Raw genomic sequence first — 20,000 nt, 5'->3', positions numbered from 1 at the left:
CTGTGTAATTTCTCTTAACCTGCTGTTCCTGGAAGAGAATTTCATCTACAAGCTCTTTCCGTGTTTTTTCCTAGTCTTTTCTTTCCCTTTTCTTAGATTTGTAACTGTTCCTTTACGTGCTCTATTTAGGCGCCATTAATCTCATTTGAGCTCCTTGTACCTGCTGCTGTTTTCTCCACACCTCATACTGTCTTTTCCCTCTTTCTCTCTTTCTCTGCGGTTGGTGGCTACTTTCCAAAGCGTCTGATGCCCCAATGTTCCTTCGTCTTGTTGTCAGACGTGAATTTGAAAAGCAACAAAATTAACAAGCCTTTACCACTCACACATGGCAGAAGTTTATACTTTAATTCAATGAGCTAAGAAAAGTGTGTTGTGGGGCCCCTACGAGCCATGGTGCTTGCTTCATCATAATTAGGCATGCAGTCATTAGCCACAGCTCTGATTATGGGTCACTGAGGTCAGTTTCAATAATTCCTCAAAAACCTAACCATGCAGTACCCCCTAACTGTGTAGTTATCTTGCTTTACTGCTGTTTGTGTGATTAGCTGGGAGGAGCTCACGGCAGCATCCTCCCAATAAAAGTGTAGATGGACCGTTCCTTAACTCTTTCTTGCTTCACATACAGATGGCTTGAGGAGGTACAGGGGAGATGCAGGTCTAATAAACAGAATAGAATATCTGCGCCAGGTGTGTTTCTCTGCATTGGTGTCCCATCACAGGCCCACCAGTGTATGTGTGATCTTTGACTCCTGCCAGTTCACAAGCAGGCGGCCAGGAAACGGTTTCAGCCTATCAACCACTGAGGAGATAAAGCCTTTGTATAAGGAATGAGGAAGCAATGAACACATTCAGCCTATCACAGGAGTAGCCCTGAGTGTTCCGAATTATAATTTCTTCATGTCATTGTACGTTATTGAGCCCAAGTAGCTCGCCGTGATCGTATAGTGGTTAGAACTCTGCGTTGTGGCCGCAGCAACCTCAGTTCGAATCCGAGTCACGGCATTGTGGTTGGCAATGTCACGGCAGTTGGGTTTTTCCTTTACAGAATTCCCAAATGTACCAGTTGTTTTTGTAAAATGTCTATTAAAAACAGATCCTTTTCAATATTTAAACGATCTAACAACAAATTATTTAAACACACATGATTATAAGATGTAGGCATACTGTACTTACTGACATAAATTATCGTTCTTGAACATATTTGCGGTAAGGGGAGCGGAGCTCTCCCCCAGGCCAATCAGAATGCAGATGAATGCAGTTGCAGTTGAGTGACCTGTGTTGTGGCTGTCTACAGGGAATGCACATATGTAGCTGTCTCGCAGCCCAATCCAGACGTCAATCGAAGACAGGTTTCAATGCAAATAGAGCAGTAAGTGCAGAGAAATGCTCACTCTCTAAAAATGGCATTTATACAATAGTAAGATTAAATCCAACCTCACCAGTAGATAGGATTTATCAATAAATAAATAAAGCTTCTCCTCTCTGATATGGAATTACCCCCCAAAAAGTATAAGGGAATACCCAATGCTAACCTATGAGAGGGGCAGACCTCACAGTAGTGAAAAATGTAATAGACTGTTTGATACTACTAGGACATACAAACTACCACAGTACATGTCTTACCTTTTACTTACATAGCATGATGCCCCTAGGACTACCTAGGGCCTACCTTAGGGGTTACTGATATGTAATAAAATTGGAATTTAAGGCTTGGCAAGTAGTTTTAAATGCCAAGTCGAAGTGGCAGTACACTGCAGCACAGGCACTGCAGTAGCAGGCTTGAGACAGGTTTGAAATGCTATTTCTTTGGGCGGCACAATCAGTCCCTGGGTATATGGTATACCACTTTACAAGGGGCTTTCAAGTAAATTAAATCTGTCAGTCAGGTATACTCCAATTATACACATGATTAGGGAAGAAGCACGTGCACTTCAGCACTGATTAGTAGCGATAAAGTTATCAGAGTCCTAAGGCCAACAAAAAGATACAGCAAAATGCGGAGGTGAAAAGCAATAAGGTGGGGTTGGGACCACCTTAAGAATGCAAGGTCTTACAAAAACGAACTAAGGATAACATGAGTAAAACATCAGGTTTCTCTACAGCATTTGGTGAGACAAGTGGGCCTTCTTTTATCTTCCATAAATGCAATCCTTCCCGGACCCCTTTATTATATAGCTCTTCAAGGAAAAAATATAAAGCACTTACAAAGGAGCCTCAAATACTCAAAGATGGTAGACTTCTTTAATATGGGACATATACTAAAAGCAGCACGAAAACAGAGTGCAATAGGGTCCAAAAAACTTGAGTGACCCATGAGAGTATGCATGCAAGCCTATGGTATTCCAAACTAGAGATATACGCATGCAATTTTTGCTTTTTTAGAGAGAATGTGCCTGCTGAAAAAAACCTTATTTTTAAAAAGTGCATTGCAGAATATCAGGAATTTGCTGTGGGACACCTTGAAAACTTGCATACAGATTATGTGCACACACCTTGCAGTCAGTTGTTGTGGCCGAGTGGTTAAGGCGATGGACTAGAAATCCATTGGGGTCTCCACGCGCAGGTTCGAATCCTGCCGACAACGAGAATCTTTTTAACATCGGCTACAATTTCAGAAGTTAACCTTTAGTATTTCTTCCATGTCAGTTTTATAAATAGGTGGCTTATTTTGGTGTCACTATTGCCATATCACATATTTATTATCGCTCCCCCTTTCATATCTTTGCTATAACTCTCGTCCTTCATTAGCGCTGGTGCAAACGCTTCAAATTATTATACCCTGGCTCTCTCGGTCATACCTGTGCATGCACTTGAAACTTACTTTACCAATAAAAGAAGCAAATAGAGAAATAAAATAAAAGTGCTAGCTGGATTAGGCAAACACACTTCATAAAACTGCAGTTTCTTTTCTATTCTCCCCCGTGTTACAAGCTTAACTGCTCCCTGTGTAATTTCTCTTAACCTGCTGTTCCTGGAAGAGAATTTCATCTACAAGCTCTTTCTGTGTTTTTTCCTAGTCTTTTCTTTCCCTTTTCTTAGATTTGTAACTGTTCCTTTACGTGCTCTATTTAGGCGCCATTAATCTCATTTGAGCTCCTTGTACCTGCTGCTGTTTTCTCCACACCTCATACTGTCTTTTCCCTCTTTCTCTCTTTCTCTGCGGTTGGTGGCTACTTTCCAAAGCGTCTGATGCCCCAATGTTCCTCCGTCTTGTTGTCAGACGTGAATTTGAAAAGCAACAAAATTAACAAGCCTTTACCACTCACACATGGCAGAAGTTTATACTTTAATTCAATGAGCTAAGAAAAGTGTGTTGTGGGGCCCCTACGAGCCATGGTGCTTGCTTCATCATAATTAGGCATGCAGTCATTAGCCACAGCTCTGATTATGGGTCACTGAGGTCAGTTTCAATAATTCCTCAAAAACCTAACCATGCAGTCCCCCCTAACTGTGTAGTTATCTTGCTTTACTGCTGTTTGTGTGATTAGCTGGGAGGAGCTCACGGCAGCATCCTCCCAATAAAAGTGTAGATGGACCGTTCCTTAACTCTTTCTTGCTTCACATACAGATGGCTTGAGGAGGTACAGGGGAGATGCAGGTCTAATAAACAGAATAGAATATCTGCGCCAGGTGTGTTTCTCTGCATTGGTGTCCCATCACAGGCCCACCAGTGTATGTGTGATCTTTGACTCCTGCCAGTTCACAAGCAGGCGGCCAGGAAACGGTTTCAGCCTATCAACCACTGAGGAGATAAAGCCTTTGTATAAGGAATGAGGAAGCAATGAACACATTCAGCCTATCACAGGAGTAGCCCTGAGTGTTCCGAATTATAATTTCTTCATGTCACTGTACGTTATTGAGCCCAAGTAGCTCGCCGTGATCTTATAGTGGTTAGTACTCTGCGTTGTGGCCGCAGCAACCTCGGTTCGAATCCGAGTCACGGCATTGTGGTTGGCAATGTCACGGCAGTTGGGTTTTTCTTTTACAGAATTCCCAAATGTACCAGTTGTTTTTGTAAAATGTCTATTAAAAACAGATCCTTTTCAATATTTAAACGATCTAACGACAAATTATTTAAACACACATGATTATAAGATGTAGGTATACTGTACTTACTGACATAAATTATCGTTCTTGAACATATTTGCGGTAAGGGGAGCGGAGCTCTCCCCCAGGCCAATCAGAATGCAGATGAATGCAGTTGCAGTTGAGTGACCTGTGTTGTGGCTGTCTACAGGGAATGCACATATGTAGCTGTCTCGCAGCCCAATCCAGACGTCAATCGAAGACAGGTTTCAATGCAAATAGAGCAGTAAGTGCAGAGAAATGCTCACTCTCTAAAAATGGCATTTATACAATAGTAAGATTAAATCCAACCTCACCAGTAGATAGGATTTATCAATAAATAAATAAAGCTTCTCCTCTCTGATATGGAATTACCCCCCAAAAAGTATAAGGGAATACCCAATGCTAACCTATGAGAGGGGCAGACCTCACAGTAGTGAAAAATGTAATAGACTGTTTGATACTACTAGGACATACAAACTACCACAGTACATGTCTTACCTTTTACTTACATAGCATGATGCCCCTAGGACTACCTAGGGCCTACCTTAGGGGTTACTGATATGTAATAAAATTGGAGTTTAAGGCTTGGCAAGTAGTTTTAAATGCCAAGTCGAAGTGGCAGTACACTGCAGCACAGGCACTGCAGTAGCAGGCTTGAGACAGGTTTGAAATGCTATTTCTTTCAGCGGCACAATCAGTCCCTGGGTATATGGTATACCACTTTACAAGGGGCTTTCAAGTAAATTAAATCTGTCAGTCAGGTATACTCCAATTATACACATGATTAGGGAAGAAGCACGTGCACTTCAGCACTGATTAGTAGCGATAAAGTGATCAGAGTCCTAAGGCCAACAAAAAGATACAGCAAAATGCGGAGGTGAAAAGCAATAAGGTGGGGTTGGGACCACCTTAAGAATGCAAGGTCTAAAATAAAACGAACTAAGGATAACATGAGTAAAACATCAGGTTTCTCTACAGCATTTGGTGAGACAAGTGGGCCTTCTTTTATCTTCCATAAATGCAATCCTTCCCGGACCCCTTTATTATATAGCTCTTCCAGGAAAAAATATAAAGCACTTACAAAGGAGCCTCAAATACTCAAAAATGGTAGACTTCTGTAATATGGGCCATATACTAAAAGCAGCACGAAAACAGAGTGAAATAGGGTCCAAAAAACTTGAGTGACCCATGAGAGTATGCATGCAAGCCTATGGTATTCCAAACTAGAGATATACGCATGCTATTTTTGTTTTTAGGAGAGAATGTGCCTGCTGAAAAAAACATTATTTTTAAAAAGTGCATTGCAGAATATCAGGAATTTGCTGTGGGACACCTTGAAAACTTGCATACAGATTATGTGCACACACCTTACAGTCAGTTGTTGTGGCCGAGTGGTTAAGGCGATGGACTAGAAATCCATTGGGGTCTCCCCGCGCAGGTTCGAATCCTGCCGACAACGAGAATCTTTTTAACATCGGCTACAATTTCAGAAGTTAACTTTTAGTATTTCTTCCATGTCAGTTTTATAAATAGGTGGCTTATTTTGGTGTCACTATTGCCATATCACATATTTATTATCGCTCCCCCTTTCATATCTTTGCTATAACTCTCGTCCTTCATTAGCGCTGCTGCAATCGCTTCAAATTATTATACCCTGGCTCTCTCGGTCATACCTGTGCATGCACTTGAAGCTTACTTTACCGATAAAAGAAGCAAATAGAGAAATAAAATAAAAGTGCTAGCTGGATTAGGCAAACACACTTCATAAAACTGCATTTTCTTTTCTATTCTTCCCCGTGTTACAAGCTTAACTGCTCCCTGTGTAATTTCTCCTAACCTGCTGTTCCTGGAAGAGAATTTCATCTACAAGCTCTTTCTGTGTTTTTTCCTAGTCTTTTCTTTCCCTTTTCTTAGATTTGTAACTGTTCCTTTACGTGCTCTACTTAGGCGCCATTAATCTCATTTGAGCTCCTTGTACCTGCTGCTGTTTTCTCCACACCTCATACTGTCTTTTCCCTCTTTCTCTCTTTCTCTGCGGTTGGTGGCTACTTTCCAAAGCGTCTGATGCCCCAATGTTCCTTCGTCTTGTTGTCAGACGTGAATTTGAAAAGCAACAAAATTAACAAGCCTTTACCACTCACACATGGCAGAAGTTTATACTTTAATTCAATGAGCTAAGAAAAGTGTGTTGTGGGGCCCCTACGAGCCATGGTGCTTGCTTCATCATAATTAGGCATGCAGTCATTAGCCACAGCTCTGATTATGGGTCACTGAGGTCAGTTTCATTAATTCCTCAAAAACCTAACCATGCAGTCCCCCCTAACTGTGTAGTTATCTTGCTTTACTGCTGTTTGTGTGATTAGCTGGGAGGAGCTCACGGCAGCATCCTCCCAATAAAAGTGTAGATGGACCGTTCCTTAACTCTTTCTTGCTTCACATTCAGATGGCTTGAGGAGGTACAGGGGAGATGCAGGTCTAATAAACAGAATAGAATATCTGCGCCAGGTGTGTTTCTCTGCATTGGTGTCCCATCACAGGCCCACCAGTGTATGTGTGATCTTTGACTCCTGCCAGTTCACAAGCAGGCGGCCAGGAAACGGTTTCAGCCTATCAACCACTGAGGAGATAAAGCCTTTGTATAAGGAATGAGGAAGCAATGAACACATTCAGCCTATCACAGGAGTAGCCCTGAGTGTTCCGAATTATAATTTCTTCATGTCACTGTACGTTATTGAGCCCAAGTAGCTTGCCGTGATCGTATAGTGGTTAGTACTCTGCGTTGTGGCCGCAGCAACCTCGGTTTGAATCCGAGTCATGGCATTGTGGTTGGCAATGTCACGGCAGTTGGGTTTTTCCTTTACAGAATTCCCAAATGTACCAGTTGTTTTTGTAAAATGTCTATTAAAAACAGATCCTTTTCAATATTTAAACGATCTAACAACAAATTATTTAAACACACATGATTATAAGATGTAGGTATACTGTACTTACTGACATAAATTATCGTTCTTGAACATATTTACGGTAAGGGGAGCGGAGCTCTCCCCCAGGCCAATCAGAATGCAGATGAATGCAGTTGCAGTTGAGTGACCTGTGTTGTGGCTGTCTACAGGGAATGCACATATGTAGCTGTCTCGCAGCCCAATCCAGACGTCAATCGAAGACAGGTTTCAATGCAAATAGAGCAGTAAGTGCAGAGAAATGCTCACTCTCTAAAAATGGCATTTATACAATAGTAAGATTAAATCCAACCTCACCAGTAGATAGGATTTATCAATAAATAAATAAAGCTTCTCCTCTCTGATATGGAATTACCCCCCAAAAAGTATAAGGGAATACCCAATGCTAACCTATGAGAGGGGCAGACCTCACAGTAGTGAAAAATGTAATAGACTGTTTGATACTACTAGGACATACAAACTACCACAGTACATGTCTTACCTTTTACTTACATAGCATGATGCCCCTAGGACTACCTAGGGTCTACCTTAGGGGTTACTGATATGTAATAAAATTGGAGTTTAAGGCTTGGCAAGTAGTTTTAAATGCCAAATCGAAGTGGCAGTACACTGCAGCACAGGCACTGCAGTAGCAGGCTTGAGACAGGTTTGAAATGCTATTTCTTTGGGCGGCACAATCAGTCCCTGGGTATATGGTATACCACTTTACAAGGGGCTTTCAAGTAAATTAAATCTGTCAGTCAGGTATACTCCAATTATACACATGATTAGGGAAGAAGCACGTGCACTTCAGCACTGATTAGTAGCGATAAAGTGATCAGAGTCCTAAGGCCATCAAAAAGATACAGCAAAATGCGGAGGTGAAAAGCAATAAGGTGGGGTTGGGACCACCTTAAGAATGCAAGGTCTAACAAAAACGAACTAAGGATAACATGAGTAAAACATCAGGTTTCTCTACAGCATTTGGTGAGACAAGTGGGCCGTCTTTTATCTTCCATAAATGCAATCCTTCCCGGACCCCTTTATTATATAGCTCTTCAAGGAAAAAATATAAAGCACTTACAAAGGAGCCTCAAATACTCAAAGATGGTAGACTTCTTTAATATGGGACATATACTAAAAGCAGCATGAAAACAGAGTGCAATAGGGTCCAAAAAACTTGAGTGACCCATGAGAGTATGCATGCAAGCCTATGGTATTCCAAACTAGAGATATACGCATGCAATTTTTGTTTTTAGGAGAGAATGTGCCTGCTGAAAAAAACCTTATTTTTAAAAAGTGCATTGCAGAATATCAGGAATTTGCTGTGGGACACCTTGAAAACTTGCATACAGATTATGTGCACACACCTTGCAGTCAGTTGTTGTGGCCGAGTGGTTAAGGCGATGGACTAGAAATCCATTGGGGTCTCCCCGCGCAGGTTCGAATCCTGCCGACAACGAGAATCTTTTTAACATCGGCTACAATTTCAGAAGTTAACCTTTAGTATTTCTTCCATGTCAGTTTTATAAATAGGTGGCTTATTTTGGTGTCACTATTGCCATATCACATATTTATTATCGCTCCCCCTTTCATATCTTTGCTATAACTCTCGTCCTTCATTAGCGCTGGTGCAAACGCTTCAAATAATTATACCCTGGCTCTCTCGGTCATACCTGTGCATGCACTTGAAACTTACTTTACCAATAAAAGAAGCAAATAGAGAAATAAAATAAAAGTGCTAGCTGGATTAGGCAAACACACTTCATAAAACTGCAGTTTCTTTTCTATTCTCCCCCGTGTTACAAGCTTAACTGCTCCCTGTGTAATTTCTCTTAACCTGCTGTTCCTGGAAGAGAATTTCATCTACAAGCTCTTTCTGTGTTTTTTCCTAGTCTTTTCTTTCCCTTTTCTTAGATTTGTAACTGTTCCTTTACGTGCTCTATTTAGGCGCCATTAATCTCATTTGAGCTCCTTGTACCTGCTGCTGTTTTCTCCACACCTCATACTGTCTTTTCCCTCTTTCTCTCTTTCTCTGCGGTTGGTGGCTACTTTCCAAAGCGTCTGATGCCCCAATGTTCCTTCGTCTTGTTGTCAGACGTGAATTTGAAAAGCAACAAAATTAACAAGCCTTTACCACTCACACATGGCAGAAGTTTATACTTTAATTCAATGAGCTAAGAAAAGTGTGTTGTGGGGCCCCTACGAGCCCTGGTGCTTGCTTCATCATAATTAGGCATGCAGTCATTAGCCACAGCTCTGATTATGGGTCACTGAGGTCAGTTTCAATAATTCCTCAAAAACCTAACCATGCAGTTCCCCCTAACTGTGTAGTTATCTTGCTTTACTGCTGTTTGTGTGATTAGCTGGGAGGAGCTCACGGCAGCATCCTCCCAATAAAAGTGTAGATGGACCGTTCCTTAACTCTTTCTTGCTTCACATACAGATGGCTTGAGGAGGTACAGGGGAGATGCAGGTCTAATAAACAGAATAGAATATCTGCGCCAGGTGTGTTTCTCTGCATTGGTGTCCCATCACAGGCCCACCAGTGTATGTGTGATCTTTGACTCCTGCCAGTTCACAAGCAGGCGGCCAGGAAACGGTTTCAGCCTATCAACCACTGAGGAGATAAAGCCTTTGTATAAGGAATGAGGAAGCAATAAACACATTCAGCCTATCACAGGAGTAGCCCTGAGTGTTCCGAATTATAATTTCTTCATGTCACTGTACGTTATTGAGCCCAAGTAGCTTGCCGTGATCGTATAGTGGTTAGTACTCTGCGTTGTGGCCGCAGCAACCTCGGTTCGAATCCGAGTCACGGCATTGTGGTTGGCAATGTCACGGCAGTTGGGTTTTTCTTTTACAGAATTCCCAAATGTACCAGTTGTTTTTGTAAAATGTCTATTAAAAACAGATCCTTTTCAATATTTAAACGATCTAACAACAATTTATTTAAACACACATGATTATAAGATGTAGGTATACTGTACTTACTGACATAAATTATCGTTCTTGAACATATTTGCGGTAAGGGGAGCGGAGCTCTCCCCCAGGCCAATCAGAATGCAGATGAATGCAGTTGCAGTTGAGTGACCTGTGTTGTGGCTGTCTACAGGGAATGCACATATGTAGCTGTCTCGCAGCCCAATCCAGACGTCAATCGAAGACAGGTTTCAATGCAAATAGAGCAGTAAGTGCAGAGAAATGCTCACTCTCTAAAAATGGCATTTATACAATAGTAAGATTAAATCCAACCTCACCAGTAGATAGGATTTATCAATAAATAAATAAAGCTTCTCCTCTCTGATATGGAATTACCCCCCAAAAAGTATAAGGGAATACCCAATGCTAACCTATGAGAGGGGCAGACCTCACAGTAGTGAAAAATGTAATAGACTGTTTGATACTACTAGGACATACAAACTACCACAGTACATGTCTTACCTTTTACTTACATAGCATGATGCCCCTAGGACTACCTAGGGCCTACCTTAGGGGTTACTGATATGTAATAAAATTGGAGTTTAAGGCTTGGCAAGTAGTTTTAAATGCCAAGTCGAAGTGGCAGTACACTGCAGCACAGGCACTACAGTAGCAGGCTTGAGACAGGTTTGAAATGCTATTTCTTTGGGCGGCACAATCAGTCCCTGGGTATATGGTATACCACTTTACAAGGGGCTTTCAAGTAAATTAAATCTGTCATTCAGGTATACTCCAATTATACACATGATTAGGGAAGAAGCACGTGCACTTCAGCACTGATTAGTAGCGATAAAGTGATCAGAGTCCTAAGGCCAACAAAAAGATACAGCAAAATGCGGAGGTGAAAAGCAATAAGGTGGGGTTGGGACCACCTTAAGAATGCAAGGTCTAACAAAAATGAACTAAGGATAACATGAGTAAAACATCAGGTTTCTCTACAGCATTTGGTGAGACAAGTGGGCCTTCTTTTATCTTCCATAAATGCAATCCTTCCCGGACCCCTTTATTATATAGCTCTTCAAGGAAAAAATATAAAGCACTTACAAAGGAGCCTCAAATACTCAAAGATGGTAGACTTCTTTAATATGGGACATGTACTAAAAGCAGCACGAAAACAGAGTGCAATAGGGTCCAAAAAACTTTAGTGACCCATGAGAGTATGCATGCAAGCCTATGGTATTCCAAACTAGAGATATACGCATGCAATTTTTGTTTTTAGGAGAGAATGTGCCTGCTGAAAAAAACCTTATTTTTAAAAAGTGCATTGCAGAATATCAGGAATTTGCTGTGGGACACCTTGAAAACTTGCATACAGATTATGTGCACACACCTTGCAGTCAGTTGTTGTGGCCGAGTGGTTAAGGCGATGGACTAGAAATCCATTGGGGTCTCCCCTCGCAGGTTCGAATCTTGCCGACAACGAGAATCTTTTTAACATCGGCTACAATTTCAGAAGTTAACCTTTAGTATTTCTTCCATGTCAGTTTTATAAATAGGTGGCTTATTTTGGTGTCACTATTGCCATATCACATATTTATTATCGCTCCCCCTTTCATATCTTTGCTATAACTCTCGTCCTTCATTAGCGCTGGTGCAAACGCTTCAAATAATTATACCCTGGCTCTCTCGGTCATACCTGTGCATGCACTTGAAACTTACTTTACCAATAAAAGAAGCAAATAGAAAAATAAAATAAAAGTGCTAGCTGGATTAGGCAAACACACTTCATAAAACTGCATTTTCTTTTCTATTCTCCCCCGTGTTACAAGCTTAACTGCTCCCTGTGTAATTTCTCTTAACCTGCTGTTCCTGGAAGAGAATTTCATCTACAAGCTCTTTCTGTGTTTTTTCCTAGTCTTTTCTTTCCCTTTTCTTAGATTTGTAACTGTTCCTTTACGTGCTCTATTTAGGCGCCATTAATCTCATTTGAGCTCCTTGTACCTGCTGCTGTTTTCTCCACACCTCATACTGTCTTTTCCCTCTTTCTCTCTTTCTCTGCGGTTGGTGGCTACTTTCCAAAGCGTCTGATGCCCCAATGTTCCTTCGTCTTGTTGTCAGACGTGAATTTGAAAAGCAACAAAATTAACAAGCCTTTACCACTCACACATGGCAGAAGTTTATACTTTAATTCAATGAGCTAAGAAAAGTGTGTTGTGGGGCCCCTACGAGCCATGGTGCTTGCTTCATCATAATTAGGCATGCAGTCATTAGCCACAGCTCTGATTATGGGTCACTGAGGTCAGTTTCAATAATTCCTCAAAAACCTAACCATGCAGTTCCCCCTAACTGTGTAGTTATCTTGCTTTACTGCTGTTTGTGTGATTAGCTGGGAGGAGCTCACGGCAGCATCCTCCCAATAAAAGTGTAGATGGACCGTTCCTTAACTCTTTCTTGCTTCACATACAGATGGCTTGAGGAGGTACAGGGGAGATGCAGGTCTAATAAACAGAATAGAATATCTGCGCCAGGTGTGTTTCTCTGCATTGGTGTCCCATCACAGGCCCACCAGTGTATGTGTGATCTTTGACTCCTGCCAGTTCACAAGCAGGCGGCCAGGAAACGGTTTCAGCCTATCAACCACTGAGGAGATAAAGCCTTTGTATAAGGAATGAGGAAGCAATAAACACATTCAGCCTATCACAGGAGTAGCCCTGAGTGTTCCGAATTATAATTTCTTCATGTCACTGTACGTTATTGAGCCCAAGTAGCTTGCCGTGATCGTATAGTGGTTAGTACTCTGCGTTGTGGCCGCAGCAACCTCGGTTCGAATCTGAGTCACGGCATTGTGGTTGGCAATGTCACGGCAGTTGGGTTTTTCTTTTACAGAATTCCCAAATGTACCAGTTGTTTTTGTAAAATGTCTATTAAAAACAGATCCTTTTCAATATTTAAACGATCTAACAACAATTTATTTAAACACACATGATTATAAGATGTAGGTATACTGTACTTACTGACATAAATTATCGTTCTTGAACATATTTGCGGTAAGGGGAGCGGAGCTCTCCCCCAGGCCAATCAGAATGCAGATGAATGCAGTTGCAGTTGAGTGACCTGTGTTGTGGCTGTCTACAGGGAATGCACATATGTAGCTGTCTCGCAGCCCAATCCAGACGTCAATCGAAGACAGGTTTCAATGCAAATAGAGCAGTAAGTGCAGAGAAATGCTCACTCTCTAAAAATGGCATTTATACAATAGTAAGATTAAATCCAACCTCACCAGTAGATAGGATTTATCAATAAATAAATAAAGCTTCTCCTCTCTGATATGGAATTACCCCCCAAAAAGTATAAGGGAATACCCAATGCTAACCTATGAGAGGGGCAGACCTCACAGTAGTGAAAAATGTAATAGACTGTTTGATACTACTAGGACATACAAACTACCACAGTACATGTCTTACCTTTTACTTACATAGCATGATGCCCCTAGGACTACCTAGGGCCTACCTTAGGGGTTACTGATATGTAATAAAATTGGAGTTTAAGGCTTGGCAAGTAGTTTTAAATGCCAAGTCGAAGTGGCAGTACACTGCAGCACAGGCACTACAGTAGCAGGCTTGAGACAGGTTTGAAATGCTATTTCTTTGGGCGGCACAATCAGTCCCTGGGTATATGGTATACCACTTTACAAGGGGCTTTCAAGTAAATTAAATCTGTCATTCAGGTATACTCCAATTATACACATGATTAGGGAAGAAGCACGTGCACTTCAGCACTGATTAGTAGCGATAAAGTGATCAGAGTCCTAAGGCCAACAAAAAGATACAGCAAAATGCGGAGGTGAAAAGCAATAAGGTGGGGTTGGGACCACCTTAAGAATGCAAGGTCTAACAAAAATGAACTAAGGATAACATGAGTAAAACATCAGGTTTCTCTACAGCATTTGGTGAGACAAGTGGGCCTTCTTTTATCTTCCATAAATGCAATCCTTCCCGGACCCCTTTATTATATAGCTCTTCAAGGAAAAAATATAAAGCACTTACAAAGGAGCCTCAAATACTCAAAGATGGTAGACTTCTTTAATATGGGACATGTACTAAAAGCAGCACGAAAACAGAGTGCAATAGGGTCCAAAAAACTTTAGTGACCCATGAGAGTATGCATGCAAGCCTATGGTATTCCAAACTAGAGATATACGCATGCAATTTTTGTTTTTAGGAGAGAATGTGCCTGCTGAAAAAAACCTTATTTTTAAAAAGTGCATTGCAGAATATCAGGAATTTGCTGTGGGACACCTTGAAAACTTGCATACAGATTATGTGCACACACCTTGCAGTCAGTTGTTGTGGCCGAGTGGTTAAGGCGATGGACTAGAAATCCATTGGGGTCTCCCCTCGCAGGTTCGAATCTTGCCGACAACGAGAATCTTTTTAACATCGGCTACAATTTCAGAAGTTAACCTTTAGTATTTCTTCCATGTCAGTTTTATAAATAGGTGGCTTATTTTGGTGTCACTATTGCCATATCACATATTTATTATCGCTCCCCCTTTCATATCTTTGCTATAACTCTCGTCCTTCATTAGCGCTGGTGCAAACGCTTCAAATTATTATACCCTGGCTCTCTCGGTCATACCTGTGCATGCACTTGAAACTTACTTTACCAATAAAAGAAGCAAATAGAGAAATAAAATAAAAGTGCTAGCTGGATTAGGCAAACACACTTCATAAAACTGCATTTTCTTTTCTATTCTCCCCCGTGTTACAAGCTTAACTGCTCCCTGTGTAATTTCTCTTAACCTGCTGTTCCTGGAAGAGAATTTCATCTACAAGCTCTTTCTGTGTTTTTTCCTAGTCTTTTCTTTCCCTTTTCTTAGATTTGTAACTGTTCCTTTACGTGCTCTATTTAGGCGCCATTAATCTCATTTGAGCTCCTTGTACCTGCTGCTGTTTTCTCCACACCTCATACTGTCTTTTCCCTCTTTCTCTCTTTCTCTGCGGTTGGTGGCTACTTTCCAAAGCGTCTGATGCCCCAATGTTCCTTCGTCTTGTTGTCAGACGTGAATTTGAAAAGCAACAAAATTAACAAGCCTTTACCACTCACACATGGCAGAAGTTTATACTTTAATTCAATGAGCTAAGAAAAGTGTGTTGTGGGGCCCCTACGAGCCATGGTGCTTGCTTCATCATAATTAGGCATGCAGTCATTAGCCACAGCTCTGATTATGGGTCACTGAGGTCAGTTTCAAAAATTCCTCAAAAACCTAACCATGCAGTTCCCCCTAACTGTGTAGTTATCTTGCTTTACTGCTGTTTGTGTGATTAGCTGGGAGGAGCTCACGGCAGCATCCTCCCAATAAAAGTGTAGATGGACCGTTCCTTAACTCTTTCTTGCTTCACATACAGATGGCTTGAGGAGGTACAGGGGAGATGCAGGTCTAATAAACAGAATAGAATATCTGCGCCAGGTGTGTTTCTCTGCATTGGTGTCCCATCACAGGCCCACCAGTGTATGTGTGATCTTTGACTCCTGCCAGTTCACAAGCAGGCGGCCAGGAAACGGTTTCAGCCTATCAACCACTGAGGAGATAAAGCCTTTGTATAAGGAATGAGGAAGCAATGAACACATTCAGCCTATCACAGGAGTAGCCCTGAGTGTTCCAAATTATAATTTCTTCATGTCACTGTACGTTATTGAGCCCAAGTAGCTCGCCGTGATCGTATAGTGGTTAGTACTCTGCGTTGTGGCCGCAGCAACCTCGGTTCGAATCCGAGTCACGGCATTGTGGTTGGCAATGTCACGGCAGTTGGGTTTTTCCTTTACAGAATTCCCAAATGTACCAGTTGTTTTTGTAAAATGTCTATTAAAAACAGATCCTTTTCAATATTTAAACGATCTAACAACAAATTATTTAAACACACATGATTATAAGATGTAGGTATACTGTCCTTACTGACATAAATTATCGTTCTTGAACATATTTGCGGTAAGGGGAGCGGAGCTCTCCCCCAGGCCAATCAGAATGCAGATGAATGCAGTTGCAGTTGAGTGACCTGTGTTGTGGCTGTCTACAGGGAATGCACATATGTAGCTGTCTCGCAGCCCAATCCAGACGTCAATCGAAGACAGGTTTCAATGCAAATAGAGCAGTAAGTGCAGAGAAATGCTCACTCTCTAAAAATGGCATTTATACAATAGTAAGATTAAATCCAACCTCACCAGTAGATAGGATTTATCAATAAATAAATAAAGCTTCTCCTCTCTGATATGGAATTACCCCCCAAAAAGTATAAGGGAATACCCAATGCTAACCTATGAGAGGGGCAGACCTCACAGTAGTGAAAAATGTAATAGACTGTTTGATACTACTAGGACATACAAACTACCACAGTACATGTCTTACCTTTTACTTACATAGCATGATGCCCCTAGGACTACCTAGGGCCTACCTTAGGGGTTACTGATATGTAATAAAATTGGAGTTTAAGGCTTGGCAAGTAGTTTTAAATGCCAAGTCGAAGTGGCAGTACACTGCAGCACAGGCACTGCAGTAGCAGGCTTGAGACAGGTTTGAAAGGCTATTTCTTTGGGCGGCACAATCAGTCCCTGGGTATATGGTATACCACTTTACAAGGGGCTTTCAAGTAAATTAAATCTGTCAGTCAGGTATACTCCAATTATACACATGATTAGGGAAGAAGCACATGCACTTCAGCACTGATTAGTAGCGATAAAGTGATCAGAGTCCTAAGGCCAACAAAAAGATACAGCAAAATGCGGAGGTGAAAAGCAATAAGGTGGGGTTGGGACCACCTTAAGAATGCAAGGTCTAACAAAAACGAACTAAGGATAACATGAGTAAAACATCAGGTTTCTCTACAGCATTTGGTGAAACAAGTGGGCCTTCTTTTATCTTCCATAAATGCAATCCTTCCCGGACCCCTTTATTATATAGCTCTTCAAGGAAAAAATATAAAGCACTTACAAAGGAGCCTCAAATACTCAAAGATGGTAGACTTCTTTAATATGGGACATATACTAAAAGCAGCACGAAAACAGAGTGCAATAGGGTCCAAAAAACTTGAGTGACCCATGAGAGTATGCATGCAAGCCTATGGTATTCCAAACTAGAGATATATGCATGCAATTTTTGTTTTTAGGAGAGAATGTGCCTGCTGAAAAAAACCTTATTTTTAAAAAGTGCATTGCAGAATATCAGGAATTTGCTGTGGGACACCTTGAAAACTTGCATACAGATTATGTGCACACACCTTGCAGTCAGTTGTTGTGGCCGAGTGGTTAAGGCGATGGACTAGAAATCCATTGGGGTCTCCCCGCGCAGGTTCGAATCCTGCCGACAACGAGAATCTTTTTAACATCGGCTACAATTTCAGAAGTTAACCTTTAGTATTTCTTCCATGTCAGTTTTATAAATAGGTGGCTTATTTTGGTGTCACTATTGCCATATCACATATTTATTATCGCTCCCCCTTTCATATCTTTGCTATAACTCTCGTCCTTCATTAGCGCTGGTGCAAACGCTTCAAATTATTATACCCTGGCTCTCTCGGTCATACCTGTGCATGCACTTGAAACTTACTTTACCAATAAAAGAAGCAAATAGAGAAATAAAATAAAAGTGCTAGCTGGATTAGGCAAACACACTTCATAAAACTGCATTTTCTTTTCTATTCTCCCCCGTGTTACAAGCTTAACTGCTCCCTGTGTAATTTCTCTTAACCTGCTGTTCCTGGAAGAGAATTTCATCTACAAGCTCTTTCTGTGTTTTTTCCTAGTCTTTTCTTTCCCTTTTCTTAGATTTGTAACTGTTCCTTTACGTGCTCTATTTAGGCGCCATTAATCTCATTTGAGCTCCTTGTACCTGCTGCTGTTTTCTCCACACCTCATACTGTCTTTTCCCTCTTTCTCTCTTTCTCTGCGGTTGGTGGCTACTTTCCAAAGCGTCTGATGCCCCAATGTTCCTTCGTCTTGTTGTCAGACGTGAATTTGAAAAGCAACAAAATTAACAAGCCTTTACCACTCACACATGGCAGAAGTTTATACTTTAATTCAATGAGCTAAGAAAAGTGTGTTGTGGGGCCCCTACGAGCTATGGTGCTTGCTTCATCATAATTAGGCGTGCAGTCATTAGCCACAGCTCTGATTATGGGTCACTGAGGTCAGTTTCAATAATTCCTCAAAAACCTAACCATGCAGTCCCCCCTAACTGTGTAGTTATCTTGCTTTACTGCTGTTTGTGTGATTAGCTGGGAGGAGCTCACGGCAGCATCCTCCCAATAAAAGTGTAGATGGACCGTTCCTTAACTCTTTCTTGCTTCACATACAGATGGCTTGAGGAGGTACAGGGGAGATGCAGGTCTAATAAACAGAATAGAATATCTGCACCAGGTGTGTTTCTCTGCATTGGTGTCCCATCACAGGCCCACCAGTGTATGTGTGATCTTTGACTCCTGCCAGTTCACAAGCAGGCGGCCAGGAAACGGTTTCAGCCTATCAACCACTGATGAGATAAAGCCTTTGTATAAGGAATGAGGAAGCAATGAACACATTCAGCCTATCACAGGAGTAGCCCTGAGTGTTCCGAATTATAATTTCTTCATGTCACTGTACGTTATTGAGCCCAAGTAGCTCGCCGTGATCGTATAGTGGTTAGTACTCTGCGTTGTGGCCGCAGCAACCTCGGTTCGAATCCGAGTCACGGCATTGTGGTTGGCAATGTCACGGCAGTTGGGTTTTTCCTTTACAGAATTCCCAAATGTACCAGTTGTTTTTGTAAAATGTCTATTAAAAACAGATCCTTTTCAATATTTAAACGATCTAACAACAAATTATTTAAACACACATGATTATAAGATGTAGGTATACTGTCCTTACTGACATAAATTATCGTTCTTGAACATATTTGCGGTAAGGGGAGCGGAGCTCTCCCCCAGGCCAATCAGAATGCAGATGAATGCAGTTGCAGTTGAGTGACCTGTGTTGTGGCTGTCTACAGGGAATGCACATATGTAGCTGTCTCGCAGCCCAATCCAGACGTCAATCGAAGACAGGTTTCAATGCAAATAGAGCAGTAAGTGCAGAGAAATGCTCACTCTCTAAAAATGGCATTTATACAATAGTAAGATTAAATCCAACCTCACCAGTAGATAGGATTTATCAATAAATAAATAAAGCTTCTCCTCTCTGATATGGAATTACCCCCCAAAAAGTATAAGGGAATACCCAATGCTAACCTATGAGAGGGGCAGACCTCACAGTAGTGAAAAATGTAATAGACTGTTTGATACTACTAGGACATACAAACTACCACAGTACATGTCTTACCTTTTACTTACATAGCATGATGCCCCTAGGACTACCTGGGGCCTACCTTAGGGGTTACTGATATGTAATAAAATTGGAGTTTAAGGCTTGGCAAGTAGTTTTAAATGCCAAGTCGAAGTGGCAGTACACTGCAGCACAGGCACTGCAGTAGCAGGCTTGAGACAGGTTTGAAATGCTATTTCTTTGGGCGGCACAATCAGTCCCTGGGTATATGGTATACCACTTTACAAGGGGCTTTCAAGTAAATTAAATCTGTCAGTCAGGTATACTCCAATTATACACATGATTAGGGAAGAAGCACGTGCACTTCAGCACTGATTAGTAGCGATAAAGTGATCAGAGTCCTAAGGCCAACAAAAAGATACAGCAAAATGCGGAGGTGAAAAGCAATAAGGTGGGGTTGGGACCACCTTAAGAATGCAAGGTCTAACAAAAACGAACTAAGGATAACATGAGTAAAACATCAGGTTTCTCTACAGCATTTGGTGAGACAAGTGGGCCTTCTTTTATCTTCCATAAATGCAATCCTTCCCGGACCCCTTTATTATATAGCTCTTCAAGGAAAAAATATAAAGCACTTACAAAGGAGCCTCAAATACTCAAAGATGGTAGACTTCTTTAATATGGGATATATACTAAAAGCAGCACGAAAACAGAGTGCAATAGGGTCCAAAAAACTTGAGTGACCCATGAGAGTATGCATGCAAGCCTATGGTATTCCAA

General features: G+C 41.4%; 7 non-coding genes across 7 annotated transcripts; all 7 read left to right on the top strand.

The window, feature by feature from the left end:
* Window positions 1-2,502: 2,502 nt before the first annotated feature.
* On the top strand, window positions 2,503-2,584 carry TRNAS-AGA (transfer RNA serine (anticodon AGA)). Its single transcript has one exon. It is a non-coding gene; the product is annotated as a tRNA-Ser (tRNA).
* Window positions 2,585-5,445: 2,861 nt separating this feature from the next.
* TRNAS-AGA (transfer RNA serine (anticodon AGA)) lies at window positions 5,446-5,527 on the top strand. The gene has a single exon. It is a non-coding gene; the product is annotated as a tRNA-Ser (tRNA).
* A 2,860-nt stretch (window positions 5,528-8,387) lies between these two features.
* TRNAS-AGA (transfer RNA serine (anticodon AGA)) lies at window positions 8,388-8,469 on the top strand. The gene has a single exon. It is a non-coding gene; the product is annotated as a tRNA-Ser (tRNA).
* A 1,289-nt stretch (window positions 8,470-9,758) lies between these two features.
* On the top strand, window positions 9,759-9,830 carry TRNAH-GUG (transfer RNA histidin (anticodon GUG)). The gene has a single exon. It is a non-coding gene; the product is annotated as a tRNA-His (tRNA).
* Window positions 9,831-15,642: 5,812 nt separating this feature from the next.
* TRNAH-GUG (transfer RNA histidin (anticodon GUG)) lies at window positions 15,643-15,714 on the top strand. The gene has a single exon. It is a non-coding gene; the product is annotated as a tRNA-His (tRNA).
* Window positions 15,715-17,213: 1,499 nt separating this feature from the next.
* TRNAS-AGA (transfer RNA serine (anticodon AGA)) lies at window positions 17,214-17,295 on the top strand. Its single transcript has one exon. It is a non-coding gene; the product is annotated as a tRNA-Ser (tRNA).
* Window positions 17,296-18,584: 1,289 nt separating this feature from the next.
* TRNAH-GUG (transfer RNA histidin (anticodon GUG)) lies at window positions 18,585-18,656 on the top strand. Its single transcript has one exon. It is a non-coding gene; the product is annotated as a tRNA-His (tRNA).
* The last annotated feature ends 1,344 nt before the right edge of the window (window positions 18,657-20,000 follow it).

This window comes from Lissotriton vulgaris, chromosome 1_1, assembly GCF_964263255.1.
Source record: "Lissotriton vulgaris chromosome 1_1, aLisVul1.2, whole genome shotgun sequence".
NCBI classification, from domain to species: domain Eukaryota; kingdom Metazoa; phylum Chordata; class Amphibia; order Caudata; family Salamandridae; genus Lissotriton; species Lissotriton vulgaris.
Note: the sequence above shows the minus strand (reverse complement) of the source record. Positions and strands in the feature narration are given on the sequence as shown.